Source organism: Podarcis gaigeae (assembly GCF_964106915.1).
Source record: "Podarcis gaigeae genome assembly, chromosome: 5".
NCBI classification, from domain to species: domain Eukaryota; kingdom Metazoa; phylum Chordata; class Lepidosauria; order Squamata; family Lacertidae; genus Podarcis; species Podarcis gaigeae.
The window spans coordinates 21,702,977-21,720,039 of record NC_139681.1 but is presented as its reverse complement, the minus strand read 5'-3'; the positions used below and the strand labels follow the sequence as shown (position 1 = coordinate 21,720,039).

Here is a 17,063-nt window from a genome sequence, read left to right as displayed (position 1 = left end):
ACATGGCCCCCTCAGGCCACCCCTTTCTTCTCCAGTCCCACCTCGAGTGCTCTTGCCTAGCTGGAATGTCTGCTTGCTTGCTTAGATGGAGGACAGAGACATAAATGTGTGTGTCTGTAGAAACCTCTGGTTTGGGGTAGCTGAAATGTGCGATTGCTTCAGCCGCTCTTGACTTTGGCCCCAGACAAAAATGTCATGAAGTCCCTAGAAGGTTCCCCACAAGGGCCTACAGGCCTCAGGCTGACAAACGTTCCCCACATCTGATGCACGCAGAGTGCTTTGATCAGTCCAAATGCACAATGGGAATCAGTCTTCCGCAGCTTGGTGCGTGCTCTGCAGATGTTTCGTATTACAATGGCCAGTGTCAGGAATAATGAGAGTTGTACTCCAAAACATCTGGGGCGCATCACATTGGGAAGCCTGAAGTAAACACTTAGTATTGTCATTATTAAGTCCAGCACTGGCTTTGGATTATAGACTTCCCACCACAACGATGTAGGTCTGAGCTGAGAATTGAAGTTCAGCCATAATAGCTTGATAGCAACTAAAATGTCACTTTCATTGGGGTTTTTTTTGTGTGTGTGGAGGGGGGGGATTTCCACCGTTAAAACGGTTCTTTAGAAAATGGGAGACCATATTGACAATTTTATTTAGTCTAATAACGTGATATCAAATTTGTATCCCCCCCTTTAAAAATTACTTGCTAGTCTTCTTGTCTATTATTTAAATTTACAAAGAGGCAGAGGGGGAGGTTACCAACTATGGTCTTTAGGAAGTTAATAGAATAAGATACTTCCTTAGTCAAGTACTCCACGGTAGGAGAAAATCCCTACACCCTGACTTCCATGTAGCTAGAATATAAGAGCTGGTATGATTCAGAAGAAGCAAAACTCTAGACACCAACATTTTCAGATGTGTACAAGGAAGGATAGACAGATCAGACAAGGTCCATATAATAGAGACTTTAAAACACTAAGGGTGAATTAATTACCTGAAAGCATCTTCAGCATATCTATAATCTTAGTTTGTGTTCATCTTGTCCTAGATGAGGTTTAGGAATTTGCCCAAATTTGTTAATGTAGGCATCATAATTGAGCTGTTAGACTTGCATTTTATATTTTGGATTTTGAAGTGGCAAGTTTGGATGCAGGAACTGCTGCTAGCAGCTCAGCACACAAAACAACCACCCCCAGCTGATGGTCTTGGACAGAGGCCTTAAGTCCACCAGGGAGATGTTACACACCGTATAATTAAAACCACAGAATGCTATTGCTTTTCTTGGTTTAAGCTTCCAAAATTTTGTTTATTGGAGCAAAGCCAATTTAGCATGTCGATTTACATATCGTGGCTGCAGAGGGTTTGGCAGATGGTCTAATTGCATGGCTTCTCGCTAGATTATTTTACTGGCTTCAGGGCAGATACGCAAAACTTGAATTTAAAAGGAGGATAATGTACACGTCCAAAAAGATTTGGCCCCTCTGGCAAATTCCAAAGTAAACATAGTACGCTGTGTTTATGTACCAACATGGGAGTGAAAGCTGTCTCACATTGCTAGCAATCTATAAGGCAATGTCTTCACCTACCTTAGCAGACCCTCCAAGTGTCCCTATTTTCCAGGAACAGTCCTGGATTTACAGAAGCCATCCCGGTTTCTGATTGGGTCCTGAAATGTCCCACTTTTCCTTAGGACATCCCTATTTTCATCAGATAAATGTTGGAAGGTATGGTGTTATCTGACCCCTGAGCTGTCTGAAGGCAGCCCTGTATAGGGAAGTTTTATTAATGTTTAATGTTTTCTTGTGTTTTTATATATGCTTAAAGCCACCCAGAGCAACCCAGTCAGATGGGCAGAGTTGTTGTTTAGTCGTTTAGTCGTGTCCGACTCTTCGTGACCCCATGGACCAGAGCACGCCAGGCACTTCTGTCTTCCATTGCCTCCCGCAGTTTGATCAAACTCATGCTGGTAGCTTCGAAGACACTATCCAACCATCTCATTCTCTATCGTTCCCTTCTCCTTGTGCCCTCCATCTTTCCCAACATCAGGGTCTTTTCCAGGGAGTCTTCTCTTCTCATGAGGTGGCCAAAGTATTGGAGCCTCAGCTTCAGTATCTGTCCTTCCAGTGAGCACTCAGGGCTGATTTCCTTAAGAATGGGGAGGTTTGATCTTCTTGCAGTCCATGGGACTCTCAAGAGTCTCCTCCAGCATTATAATTCAAAAGCATCAATTCTTCGGCAATCAGCCTTCTGTATGGTCCAGCTCTCACTTCCATACATCACTACTGGGAAAACCATAACTTTTACTATATGGACCTTTGTTGGCAAGGTGATGTCTCTACTTTTTAAGATGCTGTCTAGGATGGGCAGAGTATAATTAGTAAAAGTATTATAACAGCGGGAAGTCAACATGGCACAATCTAGATGCTGCTGGACTCCAAATCAGTCTTAGTCAGCCTGGACAGTGGTGAGGGATGATGGGAGTCCAACAACCTCTAGGGTACCTCATTGGCTACCCATGCAGTTTCACTACCCTATCATTCTGAATGTCCATAAAATGTTTTAGCTATATTGTGGAAAGATCACAGGTGTTTTAGACTATGACTCCCACCAGCTCCAGCCAAATGACTTCCCTTCCCTTGGCTCTGGTCAATACATAACAGAGTTTGATTTAAGGGCTTGTTGTATTAGAAATACGCTTAGTACTTTTATTAGCTCCTGTTATTACCTTGTTTTAATGCCATTTTTATTATGGGCTAAGACTAAAACAAAGAAATGGTTGCCTTCTGCTTTAGCCTTTTCACATTGTTTGTGTACATTCAACAACAAAAAAGTCCATGGTTCACTGAAGGATGTGATATTTCATTGAAAAGACATAGCTGTTGTCAGCTGTCTTTGGTTCCTAAAGAGGTACAGCTGCACTCGAAAACAACCCCTGGAACAGGCATGATAACTGCTTATTTGATATACAAACGTGGCATCCTTTATATGTCATTAAGTGTAGATATGAAATGGGGCCCCAATCAATTAACAGCATTTCCCCCAAAAAGTCGAAATAAAATTTTAGAGTTGTTCAATCTCTGTATAGTCTCCTACATAAAACAAACAGAGTGGCCACACTCCAGATTGAATTAATCTAGACTGTGGGCCCATGCATTCAAATTTTCAAGGACATTCTTCCACTTACTAGAATGAGGGCCTTCACCAGAGACCATTGTTAATAAGCTGAAGATGTTGCTTAATTTTTACAGAAAGGGTGCAGAGACACAATGCAAAAGTGTCTGGCCGAAATTTCATCTCAGCATGTGTAAATGTGTTATTTTCTTAGCACTAAGTAAATGTTGTGGGAAGGACACAGTACTAGTTTTAGCAGTAACAAAATGGCACATTATGCACAGTCAGAGATGACATTTTGAGCCTACTTGGAGCCATGGAAGAAAACAAACTCAGTTAATGCATGGTACCCCCACCAGAAAATGAAGCTGTTTCTTACATTCTTCCCATTGTGAAAACAAACTGACCACATAAACCTAGGGGGGAAATGTTATGAATTGTTAAATTGCTGAGTTAAGCAAGATGTAACTCAGGATATGTCTATACCACAATTCTCCAGGGCTCTGGGGAACAAATGTGTAGTACTGGGCACACAATTCTGCTTCCTGACAGCTCACCTTTCATTAAAAGGGGATTTCTACAAGTAGCAGGTATGCAATGACCTCAAGATTTGGTTCAGACTTGATGTGGCACTTCAGAAAACAGCATGCCTTGATCTGAAGGCTGCCTGATTTGGCTTGGGGTTTGAGGCCAAAACCAAGTCAAAAAACAAAGCTTCCCATAACACATTGTTATTGGGAAATAAACATGGGAAGGAAACCTGACAAATTAGAAATAGGTCCAGAGGTTTTTATGCTAGGCATCTTTAAAGTTGGTTTGCAGGGATGGGAAAAAAGAACTAAAAAGGATCTAGTTTCCTCTCTTTCGTTTTGTTTGTTCTGAATTTTACATTGTAAATTATTGTGCACATCAGAGCACCCCCAGTCTGTAAGGGTTGCAACAATGAGTTTGCTTTATTGAGCCCCAATAAAGTAAGCAGGTCAAACATTATGAAACCAATATCACAATATGGACTTCAATCCAGTTTGGGACAATATATCGACTTATCACCCATCCCTAATATACACCCACCATTTTATTCTAGAAACAATAGAGAATGATTTTTGTCTGTCATCCACACAACATCCGCATATTTTTTGCTCCTGAAAATATATTGTTGAGAAACTGGTTTCATTCCAAAAAATAAAAGTTCATTGCAAATTGATTTTGTATTACCCTGCATTTGAAAACAGATGTGGGGTGGGGGTCGTCCCAACAATGTGGGGGGGGGTCCACACCTGCCTAATGCTATTGTGTGGGGGCCCACAGTAAAGTCACAATCACCTCTTCTTTCTTCATTCACCTGGGGCACGTGCAGGGAGGGGAAGGTGCGGATAATCTAATAAAGGAGGGGGGTGTCAAATGTGCATCAAGTAACCACATCCACCCTTGTTGATGCCACCATCTGGAATCACTCTAGAACAAAAGCTTCATGAGGACAAGAATGAGTAAGTCCTTATTCAGAAAACAACAACACATTTTTGTTTTACAAATGGGTTAGTGTGTACACTAGACAGTATTGTATATGAAACAGCCACACAAAATGATTCTTATAAAGTAATAATTGATAAGGCAGGCTATGGCTATTAAATGAAATAAGTAAAAATCCCTTGAGAAAAGCAAAACTCAAAACACAGACAAGAAGAAGATTAAATCAAAAGGGAAATCAAAAGGTGTGGGGGAAGAAAAAAGTGGAATTTACTTCTGAATAAATGCAGTTAGGGGGGGTTATGTGCTTAAAAAGGGACAAGGATATTTCCCCTTGATGCCCCTTTCCCCACGCCCAGTTCTAATTCACTGAAGCTGCCCTCTGTGCGTGAGCGATCATCCTCACGTGTGCAATGGCTGCCTGGACTGTACACACCTCAGCTTAACCACAGCTTCCATTTTCTAATCAGACACAAGCTTCTCTGAGAGAAAGCACATCAAACAAGAAGCTGCAAGAGACGGATTGATTGTGGCTAACATCGTGCGTATTTGGCTTCAAACACCAGTGGTGGGAGCACGCCGGATTCGGAGTAAGCGAGACTGTGTAAGCCGAGGATTGCACTGCCTGGGAACTAACCCACACTCCTGAACCTTACATCAAACAGATTTCCCTCTTGAAGGATCAATGAGAAATTCTGACAGGAGGATCAATTTTTTAAAACTATCTGCTTGTATATTTATTACAGAAGTATATAGCTCGCCACTCAAAGGATATAGCTTGCCTACCTTTGATAGGCAGGTCTTACAAATTGGGAAATGGGGAGAAATGCTTCCAAATGGGGGAACCCCGATTTATTTAGCCTTTTTTACTTATTACCTACTCAATAGGTTAACCACCAAAATCCCAAAATCTGTTCCCATGACGCTGTCTTCGCTCGCTACATTTGCATCATAAAAGCTGTTGCAGTAGCTTAACTTTGAAGGAATATCAGAAGCCCAAAGCACGAATAAAATCTTAGAATGTGCCCTTTCCCCCACGTAACCATGTTATACAAATACTCTTGGTCGTGGTTTTAGGCTGCAACCCCACAATCTAGAGAGCTATGGAAATCCGTGAAACTTACATCTGAGTAAACGTGCATAGGGTGGCACTGTAGAGCGTTATTTTCAGCCCTTTTTTTCCTTTCCCAAGCTTCTCCCACAGTGTAAGACATTTTTCCTTCTTTGAGGCAGAAAAAAGTGGCAACAAAAGACAACATTCCTGAATCAACAAGTGTAGTAAGCAAGGAAAATTGCCATTTCGTCGCGTTTGATTTGGCAGGGGCGGAGGAAAACTGTGCAAAATTACAGCGGGGAGGGGAGGAGAGAGAGAGAGAACCAGAGAGATTTGCAGATAGTGCGCCTGGGCGAGAAGCCTTAGGAGATTTCAGAAGGTGGACAGATTCCTCTCTCGTTAATGACTTCAGATCCACTGAACACATGCCAGCAGGAAAAGCCGTTCAGCTCCCTGACTTGGCTTAGAGCCTGCTGCTTGCCTGCTCCTTTTTGCAAAACAAGAACCTGAAGTTGCTAGCAGGTTGGCAGGAAGGATGAGCTGCAGAAAAACTTCGCCGGGTGGTCCTAGATAATCTGTAGGACAGATATTTGGCTGGAGGAGGTAGCCAGAAAGGTAAGCAGTTATTTGTCTCTGTGTTGAACGGTTGTTCTGTACGTAGTTTTGCTTGAGGCTAAAGAATCAGACTAAATGGGAGCCTGTCTTGCTGTGTGCTCGTGCCATGTTTCTGGGGGGATTTCCAAGATTTAAACTCCCCCACCCTCTAGTTACTGCTCTAACTATGGCACACAGGGATTCCTCAGGACAAAAGACAGGAAGACTCTTCCTTCTAGATTTGTGAATGTTATTTCCCACCCCCAGCAACTAAAACAGTATCACTGTTAAAGGTGATGAGCATATTAATTCCAAGAGCTTTTATGATAGCTGGTGGCAGCAAAAGAAATAAATTTTCGGGGGACACAGAAGTGAGGGAGTTGTGTCCTGCTACTACATGTTAAGGTCTCTGGAAGAAAAATAGTAGTATATGTTAATGACAGGAGTCCAAAAATGGAGGAGGCAAGTGTGGGGAGCTCCTTTGGGGGGCGCTTGCCCTCCCACCCTCTGACATCACCCATGGCAATAGCTAAGAAGGAAGCCTTGGTAAACTGCACCTTGAAAATAATACTATTTAATGTTTATGCGGCACATTTCAAGTGTTCAGAGTGTTTTAAGCTCGTTACGCAGTAATTCTTAAAACAGCCCACAAAAAATAGACTGGTGTTATTACAGTGGTACCTCGGGTTACATACGCTTCAGGTTACATACGCTTCAGGTTACAGACTTCGCTAACCCAGAAATATTACCTCGGGTTAAGAACTTTGCTTCAGGATGAGAACAGAAATCGTGCAGTAGCGGGAGGCCCCATTAGCTAAAGTGGTGCTTCAGGTTAAGAACAGTTTCAGGTTAAGAACAGACCTCCAGAACAAATTAAGTTCTTAACCAGAGGTACCGCTGTATTCCTGTATCAGTTGGGGCGGGTCTAAGGGCCACTTCAAACATAACTTTTTTTCCCATTTGTATTGGCACTGGCTCAGAGTAACATGCATCAAAGCGTAGTATTTCATTTAAAACAAAAAACAAAAAAAGGTAGATGTAGATTGTAGTTAACATTGTGTGTACACAATTTCCAAATCAGTTGTGGAGCACGCTGGGTGAAAAATAAACCAGAGTGAGTACACAGATTAATGTGTATTAACTGCCAAACCTCTGTTTGCTGGTATGTAATGCATGGAAGTCTGAGGGCACACTATATATGTGGTTGGAATGCTTGCTGTATTTTTATTGTAGAAAAAGCATCTGCAGGGGCTCCCGATTTGGATTGGGGCTACTGTGGGCATGGAGTAGGGGACTCTAACCCTAGGATCCCATACCACTGCCTCAGTCCAAATGGGACCTGCCATTAGCCAAAGGGGAAATACAGGGTTAAGTCAGGGAACTGGTGCAGATTCCAGAGTTTGCAACTTAACAGGGAGATGTTAAGGCAGGGGCAGACTTTGGCAATCTTTAATGCCCTGTGCAAGGCCAAAAGTGGATTTTCTCAATTATGGATCTTCTCAAGTTTGTGCCCCCTTGGCTCAGTGCCCTGTGCAGTGTGGGTGGGGGCACCTGCACTGCCTTAAAACTGGTGCTAAATTAAGGAGCAATACCCTTAAAAGTGCTTTAAGATCCGAATTGAGAGAGTGCTTTAAACACCAAAAATGTTACTTTCTGAACCCAGAAAGCATAACGGGTTTACTTGCATTACTTTTAATGTTTGATATTTTATTATGTTTTTATGTGTGTTGGAAGCTGCCCAGAATGGCTGGGGCAACCCAACTAGATGGGCAGTGTATAAATAATAAAATTATTGTTATTACTACTACTACTACTACTACTACTACTACTACTACTACTCCTCACAGTGCTCACATCTCTCAACCCTCAGTGCCAAAGCTTACATGCAATCCTGAAGGGTGTACGTACCACACCGACTTCCAAAAACCTCACAGGAGAAAGGAGAAGAGTCAAGGACAAGCTGCATTTATCTATATATAGCTTGTTTATATAAAACCCACATTCTCTGAGTGCGCCAGTTTCAGATGGGCTGAGACATGAATAGTCCCTTGAGTAAGTGTTTATAGCCACTGCTCTGCATTTGCAAATCCATTGTAATATAACATCACATACCAGCCCTTTAAAGGGATGCAGAAGCACTGATGTCTACAATATTTTCTGTAATCTTGGCAATGAGCATTAATGCCTTCAAGAGAACAAACAATAGCATAAATACTTATTTTAACAGGAGCATTGAAAAATGTTAGATTTTAGAGACATGATCCAACTGGTGTCCCCCCCCCCCTTTTCTTTTTTCTGGCATCTGGTGGTGGCAGAACCTCAAGGGAGATTTGAGAGAAAAGTGGTGATACATATAGAAATAGTTTTCCCTCTCAGATAATTTCATCAGCAGAAATTACATAAACATTAGTCAGTTGAAATGGGCTATATTTTCAGCAAAACTTAGCCATGCCCAAGTCCCATTTGTCTGAGTCCCACAGGGTGAGGGATCTGCCAGGATGGTGCTTCCCCAGAGGTCGATGAATCCAATAGGTCTTCAGTCTGTCCATGGAGACTGACTTTTCAGCAGACTTGGCAAGCCTTCCTGTTGAAGCTCTAGTCAATTTCTCAAACAGGAAGCTCACCATCTAGGCAGCTGGCATTCTTAGATTAAGTCTAGTTAGCGAGAGAGGGGTTATCTAAGAATGTCAACAGCCTAGATGGTCAGCATCCTGTTTGAGATTTTAATGTTTAATGTTTTTCCCTAGATCTGCTGGAAATGAAGTGTGTGTGGGAGTATTCATAGAGGTCAGGAAATAAAATATCTGGGGGTCAACCTACCAAAAGCAGCTTAGAGCCCTATTCTGCAATAGTGTCAGCAAACAAGGATCAAACTATATTTTACATCAATGTGTAGTCTGGCCTTGCATGCTTAATTCCCCCTTCCCAAATGTATACTTACTTAACTTATGGAATTCACTGCCACATGATGTGGCAATGAGCGCCGTCCTCAATGACATTTTAAAGGAGTAGACAGAATCATGGAGAAAGGTCTATCAACTTGTTTTTAGCTATGGATGCTTTAAAATTCAGAAGTACCGGTAGTATACCTCTGTATTCCATATTGAGACAATCAACAGGGGAGGCACCAGACTAGCCGCTGTTGGAAACAACAAGACGAACCAGTTGATACAGAAAACCAGGTCCTAGGTTCCACATCACTCCAGTAATGTAGGAATGGGTGAACCACAAAGAGATGCAGGATCACATGAGAAGAACCACACCAACAACAAAGGCTGAGTTAAGAAGGTGATGCTGATGAGCTTTTAGCTGCATAAACATATCCTTCATCCATTACAGGAGCAGGGTGGAAAGCAGCTATGGGGAGCAATAATCACACCGCTTGCATAACTTCAGAACCAGACTATTGAGCCATAGTGCAGCTGCTTCTCTATTCAGAGGAAGTACTTAGTCCAATAGCAGAAACTGCCTAGTGTACCCCCATGAACTGTTGCATCCTATATTCTTCTCCTTTATTTTGATGAGGCTTGTCAGCCTTGGAAAACAGCCCACTTAGGAGAAGGAAAACTGACCCTAAACCTCCACAGCCTTGAGGGACATCTTTGGAAGAAGAAAAGGCTAAGGAGCAAACCCTACCAAACCTGGAGTGGAGGCCCTAAGACTGATGGATGGCACATTATACACCTCATTCCAGCGGCCATGCAGCCATGCTGGTGCCAAATGAATTGGTCTGCCAAGAGGGGGGTCTTGCCATCTGGGCAGCCCAGGGCCTCCATGCACACTACCCAGGCTTGCACCCCGGGGAGGTCACTTTGGTCCTGTTAACACAGCAGTTTTGACTTGACCCCCAGAGATGTACTCCATTGTGTCTCAAGATAGACAGGTGCCAACAACTTTGCTGCAATCAAGGATGCTTGCACCAGTGTAAAAACAGAGAAATGGTGCACTGCCAGTTCCAAATATCACACAATCATACAATGTGCACATTTAACATTAGCAGAAGAAAATCCAATAGAAGCAAAGTATTTCTTTTAGAGGAAGAGACTGAGCCTGGAAAATTGGAGAATGAGTTTTCTGTCTTTGTGACTTGTTCTAAGAAGTTTTCTTTATTTCTTCTCCTTTAAAAGTTATCTGAAAAGGACCATGCACAGAAAGGCTATGTGTACCCATACAGAAATAGTGAATCAATAAAATTCTAATGGCTATCCCCTTTTCAGTTGTCTAACCAGAGAAACTAGAGAGAACAAGAGGTGAGAGAGGTGATTCTCTTTTGTAATAGCAGGAATTGAAGTTTTGAGTGGGCGACAGAGGCATTTGCCTTGTCTCTTCAAATAATATGCTCTTGGAAAAAGGTAATAGCCTTTTATTGTCAAATCTTAAGATTCCTGGAATGGCACATATGTGTGTACAGAGTTGGAAGGGGGAAGGGTGCAGCTTTGCTGGTATAGCTTATGGGCATATAGTCTTGGTTGGTATGGATACCGTTCACTGAGCTGATTCTGAGTGAAGTGCTGTTGTGCAAGCCATCAACATACTTAGCTTGAGATGCAAATGATAGCCCACAACTAAAACAAAAAGGTCATAGGGCAACAGCTTACAGGATCATGTGCTCAGGATCACTCCAGTTTTGTAACCATTTGCTAATCAGAGTAGATTCTGCTCTCTGTAGTTCTCACCTTGCTAGTCATTCCACCCTTTTGTCTACAGTATGTATGTGCAGGACACAGAGAGCCAGCTTAGTGGGGTGAAGTGGTTTCCAAGCTGTATTGTAGGGGACCCTGAGTTTTCTCAGTAGCTGATCAAGATCAGTAATGGTGAACAAACTTTACTGAAAAGCAGTTTCTCAAATACTACTGGTCTTTTCCTACAGCAGGGATGGGGAAATGGTGGCCCTCCCAATGGTTTTGATTAAAACTTTCATTAGCATGGCCAGTGAGTAGGGTTGATGGGAAATGTGGTCCAACAACATCTGGAGGACCACAGGTTCCCTTCCCTTGTATTGCATGAATTTATCAGCTCATGTACTTATCATGTAGTACCAGTGAGTCTCAACACATTTGGCCAGCAATTGGCATTGACAGAATGCACAAAACACATAACCTCTTCCCCAAGAATTCTCTGTACCTCACACAGGTTGTGTAGCAGATGTGCAGGATTTCCTTGGCAGGGATGAAGTCTGAACATCTCTGGTATAATAGATAGACCTGAGAGATGCTCAGTCATGAACCAATGTGGGCGGCTTCCCTTACTTCACTGGGCATAAAAGTGGGATAACCCCTGGATATGTTGCTCTATGCTCCCTGGAGAGAAAGGATGCACATAATAAAACATAACAATCCCGGTCCACTTTATACACTTGATCAAACAAGTAGTAGCCTACAAAAGCTTAGGCACTCGGGTGCCATAACATTTGTTGTCTTTTTATAGCCTCCTGTACTGATCCAGTCATGATGCTGATGCAAATCCCATTAACACCAATGAGATTATTTCCACCATCTTCACTGATTCAAATTCTAAATTTCGTTTGGTGACAGATGCAAGCCTAAATGCAACAATTCCATTATGGAAACCGTTTTTCAAAAAAATTAGATTAGCTTCAGTACATGAAGCATAACAGCACTGACTAGATGATCCTTGATGTGTGAACATAAACAATGGAAGAGATTCCAATTATCTCTAATTCAGATTTTAGGCCAAAATCAGAGGTGTTGATGAATAATGGATTAGCTTTTTTGCAGAAACATCAGTACCGAGCAGAACAAATATGAAAGAAAGTTTGGAAGGGGGGCTTCTGTATACGTTGGAGATGAGTAATTTGTTTAAACAGACATATGCCACATTTCTATCTTTTGATATCTCAACACTGCTTCAATTAACAAAACACATGTCAACAGGCAGCTTTGAAACAGGTAAAAAAAAGGGGGTTCTAATTTATAGCTTGTGCATTTTGGGGTAAGATTTGGTCTTGACATTTTCTAGGAATCAGGGCTGGATCATGGGAAGGTGTCTGAAGACAGGAAAGGAAGGGCAATCAGGATCAGAGAGTGAGCTACCAGGGAGTACTGAAGGCAAGACCAGGAACACAAGAGCTCAGGTAGATCCTTCTGAGGAAGCAAAGCACCAGTGAGTTGACACAGGAAGCTTTCATATACAACTTCCTGCCCAGAAGCAGCCAGTAGTCCAGTGAATAGGCCAAGTCCAGAACTTGGAATGTTCTTTACAGAAAGGATGCAATTGGGTCCTTTTTCACATGGGACAGTGATCAGCAATTCCTGCTAGAGGGATAGTCTGCTACAAATATACATTACACCTTCACAGGAGAACTTGCCTCCATTGCCTCTGGGTAGATAACAATAATAAATATGCCCACTTATTTGAGTCATGGGGCATCTCCATGGCAGAACTCATGTTCCTTACAGGGTGGTGATGCTGGCATTATGGAGACCCTATCAGAGGGCATCGTATATATTTACAGGTGCTATTAATTACATAGAAAATGTGGGGGACATTAATACCTGTGATAAGTATACTGTGGAGGTCTGCCCTTGAAAGTAGCTCTACATATATTTGATGACAATTGTTGAACGCTGTGCAGAGGTATAATTTCATGTCTCCATGGTGGCAGAGGAGCAGTGAGCATTCTGGTAATGAGTGGGATTTCTATAAAGGTTTGACGATACACTCTTGGGTATATTCAAGATTAAATTGCAAAAATGCAATGCGCTCCATGGGGGGGGGGGGAAGGATTTTCTTGTGATTATGTGGTGTGAAAAGTTGCCATCAGCAGTATATGTACTCCTGACTCTGAGGAATCATAATATGTGGTGTCAAACAAAGGCGGCTGGGTGAGAAATCCCCACTCTCCTCTCCCTCTAAATGAGATGTTTGATGTTCAGCAGAATAATAATTTTGTCTGCAGGTGTCCGTATTTCAAGACACATTTGGATAACATGTCTGTAGCTGTAGCTACATGTGAAAAGAACATTAGTCTCATGTATTATTTGGGTTGGAGGAACCGTGTATATTTTGTGAAAAGGGCTGGGACCGAGACAGGAAGGTGGTTCAGATTGATTGTAACTGTAAAAGGATGCATCTGGATAAGATTTCCTTCAACTTTTTATCTGAGCCCTGGCTCAAGAGCTCTGCTCAGTCATTATCCATCCCTTATGTCCATGGGTCATTATCACAGTGCGCCACACAAAGGAAGGTTTCCTGCATAAGCTATCAGAGGCTGTTGAGAAATGTATGATCATCATTGTCGCACAGATAATATCTATGGAAGTTTACCAGCAGCATCAGCCATTCAGATCTTGGAAAGGAAAAAAACTTTTCATCCACACAGCTCTCTTTTGTGTTACAGGAGAAGCTATTGGTCACTGATCAATGTTAGCCATGTTATAGATTTGGAAGAGGGACCTGTTCCCCACCCCAAACCCCAAGAAATTAATAAATGGCAGGATTTTGATTATTTGGGATGTGAAGGGAGAAATACAAACTGCAGAGTAATTCCTGGGTAAGCCTATGCAAAATGACCTGGCCAAGCTAGGGCCATTAAGAAACAATATAGGGCCACTGAGGGCTATTGGTAAGGCAAGAAAAATGTCTTTCCCCCTGCCCAGAGACAGGGGTTTGGAAGGTTGCGAGGGTTATTGGGTATGAGGTGATAGGAAGAGTCTTTAGCAAGGGTTGCTTGGAAGAAGGAAAAGGAAGAAGGACTGGGATCCATGTTGGGCAGGTTGGCTGCAGGTAGGCTAGGAGAGATGCCTTGGACTCCATGGCTGCACTGCTGTGGGATACAAGTCCCTCTTGAAATCACCATGCTGTAAGATCTGGACTCCCTCTATGCAGACTGAAGGTGTAAATAGATGAATCAACCATATTTCTTAAAACTATGACAGTCTCTGCCATATCTCAATTCCCTAAAGGACCACAGACCCTGGGTGAGTGCCTGGAACTCCATGGTTCTTTCCACCATTGGGCAGAGAGAGGGGAAGGCAGCCAACTTTTGTAGCAGCCATCAGCCACTATTTGCAAACTGGGTAGTCTCTGCTGTTTAATAGTCAAAATTAGTTGTAAGATGATTGTTTACGGCACTGTCATCCCATGGAAACATCACAAGGTGCATCAAGCCACTGGTGGCAACTGTTGCTTGTACACTATTGCAAAGGGATGCTTGTATTGTATGCACTGGAATTGGACATGGGTAAGGAGTTCTGGAAATAGACAAGAATACAATAATCAGGATGCTATAATCTGTTTATTGGATTACCTCTTGTTTGGAAAGTCAGAGGTAGCCTTGTGTTTATTAGTATATATGCCAAACTGGCAGACTGCTCTGAAAACTTTTTAAAATAAACTGTTTGTAAAGATCACAAGACATTGCATCTAACTAAATGGGCAGCATACAGTAGAAGCAGTTGGAAAGGATGGCTGATTTGCATGTCTTTCAGGCAGGATACCTTAGAAGACATGGTGTAAGTATTTAGCACTATTGCCAGAAAGAGAGCAGAGATGCAAAAAGTTGTTGCTATTTTAAAAGCATTATTTGCTAAGATTTTAATACTGTATATCGCTGGAACACATATCCAGAAAAGGCAAAGCTGTTTCCAGAACTTTGTGAATATGGCCAATCAAGCCAGAGATGCACTGCAAAATATGAGTTTTATAAATGCATTTGATCCTTTCAGAGCAAGAGAATCTCACCTCTAAGGAGATTTTCTGCAAATGGAGTTAAGCAATGACTCAGGTCAGTGTTTTGGAAACTTTCATGGCTGAGGTTTGCTCTGAAATTGTTGTATTAGTAAACGTAAGGCTCATGTGCCTAAGTTTTATCAGTTTGTGCCTGTCTCATGGTCACTTTCACACATGGGATCCTTCAAAATTATACAAGAAAGCAACAGCTTAAATCTAACCTGGGAAAATAAAGAAAGTTGCTTTGCTGTTGCCTGCCAGAACTATTAAACTGACTTGCTAGCCTTGTTGTTTTTAGTTTTCTTTAACATATTGCTGCTTCTGATGTCTTGTGGCTTGAAAAGCTTTCAAAGGGAATGTTGTTGTTAAATAAGAGGAAGCTTATAAACATCCCAAAATACCACTTTAAAGACTGACATCAGCAGACATTTGTGTTGTCTCTGCCGATTTGCTGAAACATTCATGTGCTTGCATCTTGACATAAGGGGTTTTGCACATTCAGCTACGCTGGTACAATTTTAGTAGGAAAGTCGCACGCATTTGAGGAGAGCCAAACACACACACACCCCTCCACAAATGTTCACAAGAAGGAACAAGGGGAACATAGGATGGCTTGCAGCCTGATGCAAGCAGAACTGTGTTCAGTCTGTGAGCCATTGCCTCCCAAGCTCCCTGCCCCAGCATGGAAAAAATGTAGGAAGTGAAGAGAAAGCAGAGGTTGCATTTGTCCCTGAAAACCATCTCTTCCTTTCCTCCTCCTCCTGCCCCCAGAACTGGGACTAGAATTATATCCCAGCATCCTTGGTAGAGAAGTGATGTCTCAGATACTATTCACAAAGCCTCCTCCCAAGCAGGAATGGGATAGCATCACTTTCCAACTAAGGATGCAGGGACTAATAATTCATACTCCAGTCCCATGTGGGGGGAAATGTGCTACTGAGAGCATTCACAGCCACCGCTACCTGTACAGCATTTCCAGTAGCAAGTAGTGAGAGTGCCACACCACTACACCAATGGGACACAGCAGACAATGATCCCGATTTTATTTTATTTTATTCTTTGGTAGATTTGCAAAAAGAAAAACACACACCAATGAATAAATTTTAGAAAGGGACAAGATTTGACATGGACGCACAAAGCATTTTCTTTTATTAAAAAAAAATCAAGACTCCTTCTGCTCCCCCTTTCTTCCTGCCCAGGGCAACCCTGCCCTCTACCTGCCTCTCAGAGCCAGCACGTCACATCAGTCTGGGGGGCCACGGCCTCTCCTCCTCCTTGCCCACTCTCCAGCTGCCCAAAGGAGGAGGACAATCACAACACGTAGGCCAGTGTGGTGTAGTTGTTAAGAGCGGTAGTCTCGTAATCTGGGGAACCGGGTTCGCTTCCCCGCTCCTCCACATGCAGCTGCTGGGTGACCTTGGGCCAGTCACACTTCTTTGAAGTCTCTCAGCCCCACTCACCTCACAGAGTGTTTGTTGTGAGGGAGGAAGGGAAAGGAGAATGTTAGCCGCTTTGAGACTCCTTTGGGTAGTGATAAAGCGGGATATCAAATTCAAACTCCTCCTCCTCCTCCTCCTCCTCCTCCTCCTCCTCCTCCTCCTCCTCTTCTTCTTCTTCTTCTTCTTCTTCATAGTTAATAGTTGATCAGCAGCTACACCACTCTGTTATATTGTACATATGAACTCTGATTGGCTTATTCCTATAATTTGAATGATATCATTATTCTATTATATATTCTCTACTATTAGCCTATGTCTTATGTTTGTATTGTTGTGACTGGTTCTTATTGCAACACAGGGGTTTGTTTTTGGTTCAAGGGAGTAGGCCATGGAGAGGCAACGGGGTGCTCCTTTGTGCTACTGCCACCACTGCTACATGTAGGGACAAGCGCTGGCTCATCTTCCTCCCCTAGCTTGACAACAGCACTGGCAGGGGAAATGGAGACATTCCAGGATCAAATCAGAAGCTGGGATGGTTTCTGTAATTTCAGGACTAGAAAATCAGGATACTTGGAGGGTATGGTAGTGGTTATGTTACTCTATCAGAGCTCTGCTGCTGCCAGCAGGGAGTTGGATTACAGTCTTACGTGGCTCACAGTCCTGTTTACACTGCCTTGAGTGCATGCTCCAGTGAATACAGAACATTCACA

The 17,063-nt window shown here is 42.7% G+C and overlaps 1 protein-coding gene across 4 annotated transcripts in view; it reads left to right on the top strand.

Annotated features, from left to right (window-relative positions):
- Positions 1–17,063, top strand: part of RASGEF1A (RasGEF domain family member 1A) — a 222,600-nt gene that overhangs the window by 149,058 nt on the left and 56,479 nt on the right. The window contains exon 1 of one of the 4 annotated variants that reach the window (XM_083740477.1): positions 5,982–6,244. The exons of the other annotated variants lie outside the window; for them this stretch is intronic. The gene's annotated coding sequence lies outside the window, so the exon portion shown is untranslated. Of the gene's footprint in view, positions 1–5,981; positions 6,245–17,063 lie in introns of those variants that run through there. 4 annotated transcript variants of the gene reach the window in all.